Here is an 8,892-nt window from a genome sequence, read left to right on the forward strand (position 1 = left end):
CCCCTCCTCTCAGAACAGCATAATTAGAAAAAAAAAAAAAAGCCCGCAAGGAATACACAAACATGTAAAGGCAAAAAAGAATAAAAAATAAACAAAGGAGCCTCTAGCCTAAAAGTGAAAAATCCAAAGGGAGAGTAAAACGTATAAATATAAAAAGAAACAGTCCAGTTATCCAGTAAGTAACAATGAAGTCCGGAAGCAAAGAAAAAAAAAAAAGAGCAAATGAAGCCTCTCTTTGACGTCTCCCTTAAAAAAAAACGCCGCTTAGTCAGTTTTGTCAAAAAAAAAAAATCACACAGATTTCTTCTAATAATCAGAGTGAACTATCAAAACTCAGAAAATTAAATAAAAAAAAGTTTCTCACCCAACCGACAGACTCTCTTTCAGACCTGTTCTTTCTGGAGCGCCCCGACTTCAGCAGCATGGGGGCTGCCTCTCCGCTGCCAGCAAAAAGAGCTTCTCCCGGGACTTCCAGGGATTTTGCGATATCCCTGGAATCCTCAGGATACGCTCTTCACAATAGCTGTCCCTACGGGACAGCATAGGTCCATTTGGACCGGCCGGTAATGGAGATATCGGCTGCAATCGAGGAGCTCGATTGCAAACCGTATCGTCACGGCGCAAGCTCCTCCCATCTCCAGAGGACAATGACTTTTGTGGAGTCACGTGTGTTGCCTGGCAGGCCCTGGCGATGTGGCCTTTCTTGCCGCAATTGTTGCAGGTGGCGTTTCTGAACCTGCAAGTCGTTCTGGCATGGGAGCCCCCGCAGGAGAGACACAACAGGATGTGTTTAGGCATGTTGCCATTCCCAGACCTAGCTCCTACCTGTGGTTGCTTGAATGGTTTGAGGCGATGAACTTCTAAGTGTTCGGGTGGGTCTTCTTCGCTCACCGCTTCCTTGGAATGAACAGTGACCGGACTGGGTTTGGGTGCGCCCCCTTGTATTTCAGCGGCTGACTGGGTCGCTAGTTCTGCGGCCAAGGCTTCTTCGATCGCTTGGGCGAGGTTGAGATCTTTTCTGGCCAGCAAACGCCTCTGTAACCTTAAGTCTCTGACTCCACAGACGAGTTGATCAAGGAGCATGTCGTCTAGGTAATTTTTAAATTCGCAGTGGAGAGCTGCGGTTCTCAGGGCGGCCATATACTGATTGATAGATTCCCCATCTACTTGCTTCCTCATACGAAAGGCAAAACGTCTCGCAATCTGTGATGGCTTTGGGGAATAATGGTTGGAGAGTGTCTCCAACAGCTCGGACCAGGGGACGCTCTTTAACTCTCTTGGGGCGAATAGCGCTGTGGCGGTATCGAAGACTGCGGCCCCGCAGTAGCTCAGGAAGTACGATTTCTTCCTGTTCCCCGTAGCATCGGCCAGGCCGATGGCATCAATGTAGTGATTGAAGCGGTTTCTGTAAGAGTCCCACTTGTCTTCATCTGGCTTAAATGGCGGGAACGCCGGATTTGAATTCATTTTGGGTTCTCAGTTTGTTGGTAGACTGACCGATCTCAATGGGAATACGAGGCCCTGATGAGTGTGGCGGCTGTAGTTGCAGCGCCAATCCAGCTCAGTGCTTACAGCTCTTAGAGGTTCTCTCTGTGTTACACGCTCTATGTGGCTTTTGGCGGCTTATGACTGTAGCGCCGTAACTGACTTCAGTTTGAATTTCGCGCCCTTACAAGGGCGTAGGTGGCTATAGCTGTAGCGTTGTGCTGATAGCTATTCAAATTGCGCGCCCAATGTGTTCTGGCGGCCGTGAGTGTGGCGCCAAGCTTCGCTAACAGCAGAATTCGAACAGCAACGGTTGAATTCTGTGCTCAAAACGCTGGGCGGCTGAGGCTCTCAGTGCCCTACTTTCACAACGTAGCTTTCTAACTGAGCGGCTACAACACTCCACTTTCGCTTCCGCAATCAACGACTGACCGAGCTCTCAACGGTGCGGCTATGGCTCAGCGTTTAGGTGTGTGCCTTCAGCTCTTTTGATATTTGCTGCTGGTTGGCCTCGATCCCATCCTCGTCGCCAATGTTATAGCTCGGAAATAAGGGGAGGCCACACCAGAGCATTATCGGAACACGCTTTATTCAGGGAATAAAGGGGGCTGTCGCGTCTGCATGCTAACAAGCAGACCTGCCAGTGAACAGCGACTGGCTCGACCTGACAGCCGGCTTTTATAGCCGGCTGTCGAAGGGAGCCAGCCAATGGGGGCTGCAAATGCCCCCGCAGGATGAACAGACCTGTTAGGGAACTTGTGTCAGTCCCGGGGACATAACAACGACCATCTCAGATTCACTAGTAAGCATCAAAGAAAAAGGGTCAGCCAGACAATGATGGCTATAGGGACACTTTTGTTCATCTTGCTGCTTGCTTTGCTGATTCTCTTCCTCTTGAGACAACTTTGGACCCCCCTCTCATTGGGTCTCTGTGGGGAAACAGGATTGAGCTTCACACAGATTATTTTTATAAGGTATTTCATTGTAAATAATTAACCAACCATATATAAAATAATTCTCAATTATCTTCTCTGTACCATACCAATAGACAAATGCATTAACCTAATAAAATATTTTTACGTAATGAGGAATTTAATTAATCAAATGATAGTGATGACACTTGGTTATTTTCCTCATCATGAGAGAATATCCAAGCCAAGACCTGTTTATCACCGTTTTACAGAGCAGGATATGATATAATGGAGCAGAATTTTTAGGTGGCAGATTTTAGTTCTAGTCTGACAAAGAAATGTTTGATATTGGAACCAATTCTTCAGAGAGAGAGAGAGAGAGAGACGAATGGTTTTTCCTTCATTCTGTTTAAATGAAGTTAGACATTCTTCTGTTGAAGATGCTTTATTCCATATTTGTTCAATGGACAATAGGTGGAACTTGATAGACTAAATGCCCCCTTCTAATTCTGCAATTGTATAATGATTTCAAAAGCTTTATGGATCTGTGTTCAAGGCTTGCAACTATTTCCACCATCAGCATGAGTTATATATAACAAGGAAGTATCTCCTCCTCAGGATGGCCGTTGAAGAGTAGGAATTTTTCATTTTTCTGCCAAGGATGTGCTGAAGCCAAAGCTGGTTCTTTGGCAGTGCTGCTCCCTGGATTAGAATGAGAGCACTTAGGAATGACCCAAGACAGGTTTTGGGCAGCCATAGAGTCTGCTTGGAAGGAGAATCTTGAAGATTCCAGGGCACCGGTCATCCATCTCACTCTCAGCAGTTTTTTTTAAAAGCATGCTTGGGTTTTAACTTCATTTTTTGAATCTTTTGTTTGACTTTGCCTTTTCCCTTTAAAAGTTGAGTGACTGGCTGAATGCTGATTTATTTTAATCCCTTGCCAGACTTCATCATTTTTTTTTCTTTTTCCCTTTGATTTATGTGGTGGTTTTGAATAAGCTGCTTTTCTGTAAGGAAACACAGCATGTTTTTGGATAGTAGAAGTGCTTCCATTTGATTGACATTTATATTTGACTCTCAGCAATGAGTTTTTGCATTTTATTAATTTACAAAATATTTGAAGCTTCTTTTTTAAATTTTTATTTTACGTTTGAATCAAAATATCCAGAAAATATTTTCCTGCTTCATTATCTATTTCTTCAGTTGGCTTCAGCACTTTGAGTTTCCTGTGTTCTCTTGGCTATCATTGCTAAATTACACAGATCAACAATGTTACAGACAAGCAAATCTGGCTGATATCTGAACAAAAGTTTGATAACATTCAAACATTTAGATGCATGTAAAGGTAAAGGTAGTCATTTCCGACTTTAGCAGGTGGTGCTTATCTCCGTTACAAAGCCGAAGAGCCAGTGCTGTCCAAAGACTTCTCCAGGGTCATGTGGCCAGCATGACTAAATGCTGAAAGAGCATGGAACACTCTTACCTTCCCACCAAAGGGATTCGAACTGCTGAACTGCCGACCTTTTTGATTGAGAAGCTCAGCATCTTAGCCACTGAGCCACCACATCACCTTAGATGTATATAGCTGAGGATAAATTAGATTCAGAGAAAGAATGTGATCTGAAAGGAGCAGATTCTTTGGAAGGAAATATGGAGTGTACAGACTGAGAAGTGAGTTGATTGCACACACCTTCATGATGTTCAAGGCTGATTTTTTTACAACAGCAGAAACCTAAGTGGAGAAGCAATAAACTGTTTTTTGTTAGGAGGATTGAAGGAGACTTGGGGAGTGGATTTATCACACTTAAATTGGGTGATAAAAATTGGGAAACAATTTCACCTGGACTTTTTTGCAAGATAAACTGACTTTGGAGATTGAATTTATTATATATAACCAGACAAAATATCAGCCCTAAAGTTGGCCAAACTGTGGCCATTTTTCTTTTGTAGTTTTTTTTCCCAGACAGATTTTTCTCATAGCTTCACGGCTGACATAGCCTGGAGTGAAGGGGCCAGGGAGGGGAGTGTAGAGAGACCTGGGGTGTTGTAGCCAAAATGAAATTATCTCTACTGGAAATCAAAGACGTTGATGCAGGTTCTGGAAAGGAGGAGACAGAGGCCACCTAACTACTGAACTACATGCTGATTGGATCATGTAATGAGTGACTTGGGGTGGGGGGGGCTGAGTGAGAAAGTTTTATTTTTAATTGGGGGGAAAAAAATGGCAGGAACGTAGAGTTGATTTTCCACCAAAAAAATGCCTGTTTAATATGCTCCAATAAAATGTTGAGAAATATGCCTGCCTCAGAGTTCTGGTTGAAAGGACATATTTAGGGATGGGATTCTACTTGATCAGACCAGTTCTATAGAACCAGTTGTTTTGATTCTGCCCAGTTCAGAAACCCAGCAAATTGCAGCACTGCCTGGCCCTGCTCCTCCCCAACCTGCCCACTCACTCCTTACCTGGGCATGCACGCCATCAAACTTGCCTGCTAAGTTGCTATTTTTCCTTTTGCAAATAGATAGATCTCTAAGTGAATCTGTGATTCTGTGAGCAACTCAATCTACCTGCCTGCTTTGCCTGATTTTGGGTAAAAGTTACTGAATCCCACTCTAGGCATATTACTTGGAACCTTGACACAAAAATGGACAAGAGATGGTATTAAGAAACTAATGTGGATATTTGATCCAGATGTGAATCAATGTTAACTCGTGGGATGTTTGGGATAGACAAGATGTCATGGTAGATTTTCTACGACTTGATTATAATAACATTTTTTTAATAGAGAGGTTTAAAACTTTAATCTTGCTTTTTATTATTTGTGTTCTTATTAAATATTTCATCATTAATATAATACAGTACATAGATGACAGATTAATAATTTGCAAATATATTTAGTTTAAAAATTGGGGGCGCTGTTTCTTAAGGAGTGTGAAACTAATGTAGCTATGAATTAAGTATACAACTGGGGGGTTAATATGTGTATGTTGTGCGCAGGGGTGGGATTCAAATTTCTTAACAACCTGTTCTGTGGGCATGGCCTAATTTGTGGGTTTAATTTTAAATCCCGCAGACCACTAATATGCTCTCACTGAAGCACCTGGACTCCCAGTGACTATATAAGGTCCTACAGGCACTTAGCTTGGCCATCTGTTTCTGCAACCTTAAACACTCAAAAAGCCATTTGGACCCATTTCCTACAGAAAACAAAACACCAGGATCTCTCATCTCTCTCTGTATCTCTCTCTTTCTCTCTCATCTCTCTCCCCCTCTCTCTTTGTCTGTCTGTCGGTTTGTCTGTCTCTCTGTCTCTCTCTGTATCTCTCTTTTTCTCTTTGTATCTTTCTCTCTCCATCTCACTATCACTCTGTTTTGCTCTCATCTTTCTCTCTCATCTCTCTCTCTCTCTCGCTCTATTTCTCTCTCTCTCTCTCTCATTCTGATTCTCAGGCGCTCTCTGGGTTGTTGATGCTGGATGTACTTCGGTCGCTCGGAGAGATTCACGACCTGCTCTCCGCCGCAAGACACTTGACTGCCCATCTGTATCTGATGCTCCATGTCATAATGGGCTCTGGGAGGAAGAGGGGATGCCATCTCCCCCATTATGAAGGGTGCTAAATTTAACTGTGCTGCACAAGGTGCTGCAAGAGCAGTGGGCAGGCCATGGAGGCACCAATAGCAGCGGCAGAGAGAAACGAACAGGTCAAGTCAGTGTCTTGGGGTGGAGAGGAAGTTGCATGTCTCCATGAGCAACCGATGTGCACGCAGCACCAACAACAGCCAGAAGAAATGCCCGCAAGAACCAGCAAGAGATGAAGCTTCATTCCTGCTCTGGAATATGGAGCGAATCTCCATCCCCCACCCTTACCATCTCAGCCCACATGAGGGGTGACTGGGAGGGGAAGGCGAGGGATGGGGCCAGCCAGTGGTGGGTTCAGCTGAAGGGAGCCACAGCAAGGGGATGAAAGAGCCACGGGTTGCTAAAACCTGTTGCTTCAACTTTCCTCTGCCACCACCACCCCTTGCCACAATAGCACCTTTACCATGTTCCGGGCAGCGAGGGCTGTGCTACTCCTTGCATGTTTACTATCTGCAAAGTTGCAAGTTGCACATACCTCCTTCTACAGTGAAGATTTCCAACCCCACAATGAGCTACCTGACCGGTCCCATATTCCAGAGCTTAAGCCACAGGACTGGCTCATCCCGGAGCAGTTCCTCCACCCGGGTGTGCTGAAAGCCATCAAAATTTTCTCGTGGACTACCATTGGTGATCTCTGATGTAGATCAACCTCCAGCCCAAGCAGGAGAACCTACACCATTTTTGACAAATGGCAGTCCAGTTTCTTCTTGAAAGCCTCCAGTGATGAAGCTCCCACAACTTCCGAAGGCAAGGTGTTCCATTGGTTGATTGCTCTCCCTGTCAGACAATCCCTCCTTATTTCCAGGTTGAATCTCTCCTTGATCAGTTTCCATCCATTATTCCTTGTCTGGCCTTCAGGTGCTTTGGAGAATAGCTTGACCCCTTCCTCCCTGTGGCAGCCCCTCAAATATTGGAAGACTGCTATCAAGTCTCCCATGGTCCTTCTCTTCACTAGACTAGCCATGCCCAGTTCCTGTAACCAATCATCGGGCTGGAGAAAGAAATATTGCTTCAATCCAATTTATACCAAATTATTATACATTTCCACAGCTTTCCATCTTGTCTATTGCATTGATACATTGATTTAGTATATTACAAGTAGACTTACAACCACAATTGAGCCCCAAATTTGCTGCTAAGGGAGACAATTGTTTAGTGAATTTTCATTTTACAACCTTTCTTTTTTACTGCCACCACTAAGAGAACAACTTTGCTCAACATCATCTGGAGAAGCTTTTGATGTCCAACATACAAGATTGTCAAGTCAGCAAGCCATGCCTACCCAGTCACATGACCACCAATCCACACCCACAAATTAGGCCATGTCCACAGAACCGGTTGTTAAGAAATTTGAATCCCACCCCTGAGTTCCCACCTATTTTTCCTATACTGAACCAACATTTGCTTCCTTACAAAATAAAGATGAAGCAATGTGCAGCAGCCACTGAAAAACCCAAAATCAAGATCATGTGAAGTGTTAGTGCATAAAATCAAGATCATGTGAAGTGTTAGTACCACTTTATAATGCCTTGGTAAGGCCACACTCGGAATATTGTATCCAGTTTATTCACCACAATATAAAAAATATGTTGAGACTAGAACTCGGTTTCTAGATTTGTGTATTAACCATTACACCAAAGTGGTTCTGCCAATGAAAGAAACCATTATTTCAGTGTCACCAAAAGATGGCTATCCATCCCATGTTTAAACAGTTCTAGAAAAGATGGTCCTTCACTTCCTGGGTCAGTCCATCACTGAACACTTTTCCAATTTGTTCCCAATACCAACTCAACATTTACTTCATTATGATTTAAACCCATTGCTTCCATCCAGAATTTCCTTTGCTGCAGCCACCAAAACAACCAACACAGTCCTAGGTTGCATTAACAGAGCTATGGAATCAAGATCACACGAAGGGTTAGTAACAACGTTTAAGGTCTTGATAAGACAACACATGGAATATTGCATCCAGTTTTGGTTGCCATGATAGAAAAAGATCTTGAGACTCTGGAAAGAGTGCAGAGAACAGCAACACATATCATTAGGGGACAGGACACTAAAACATACGGAGAGTAGCTGCCGAAATTGGGTACTAAAACCTATGAAGAATAGCTGCAGAATTTGTTGCTAGTCTAGTGAAAAGGAGTAGCCATGGTAGCAGTGTTACAATTTCTAAAGGGTTGCCCCAGAGAAGAGAGGATCAGCCTATTCCCCAAAACCCCAGAAGGCAGAACAAGAAGCAATGGATGGAAACTAATCAAGGAGAGAACCAATCTAGAACTAAGTAAACACGAGGAGCTAGTGGTATTCTACTCCTAGGGGTTTCTTCTATTTTATTCGTTTCCTGATCTGTTTAGCCCATGTTAAATTCAAGTTTTTTATATATTGTACCTCTGCAATCTTAAACTATCATGGGACAAAAGAGTTTCTTTGTGGGGGATGTTAGATTTTTTTTTTCCATTGTCTCATGTTTGCCTGTCACTTCTTTTCCCCTTTTTCTAAATAAATTCCATTAAGAAGGGGAAAAAATTAACAGGGATTTTTGATTAATTCATACTTAAATGAATACCTATCCTGAAATGATTGGACTAGAAGACCTCCAACGTCCCTTCCACCTCTATTTTGATTTATTTAATAGCCACAAAAGCTTGAAGTTAGAGCAATTCTGTTCTGTCCTCACTATACATTAATCTGTGTGCAGCTCAACATGCATCTAAACCCACCTATCTTCCAATAAACCAGACCATGGGGGTAGATCTGAATGTTTGTTAAATGAACAGGATATGGTAAACTGGGGAAAATAGGAGTACATACAATGAGAACAGGGGTGGGATCTGACTGGTGTAACTACTGGT

The sequence above is a fragment of the Pseudonaja textilis genome, chromosome 4 (assembly GCF_049901715.1).
Source record: "Pseudonaja textilis isolate UNSWEBS1 chromosome 4, rPseTex1.2, whole genome shotgun sequence".
NCBI lineage: Eukaryota > Metazoa > Chordata > Lepidosauria > Squamata > Elapidae > Pseudonaja > Pseudonaja textilis.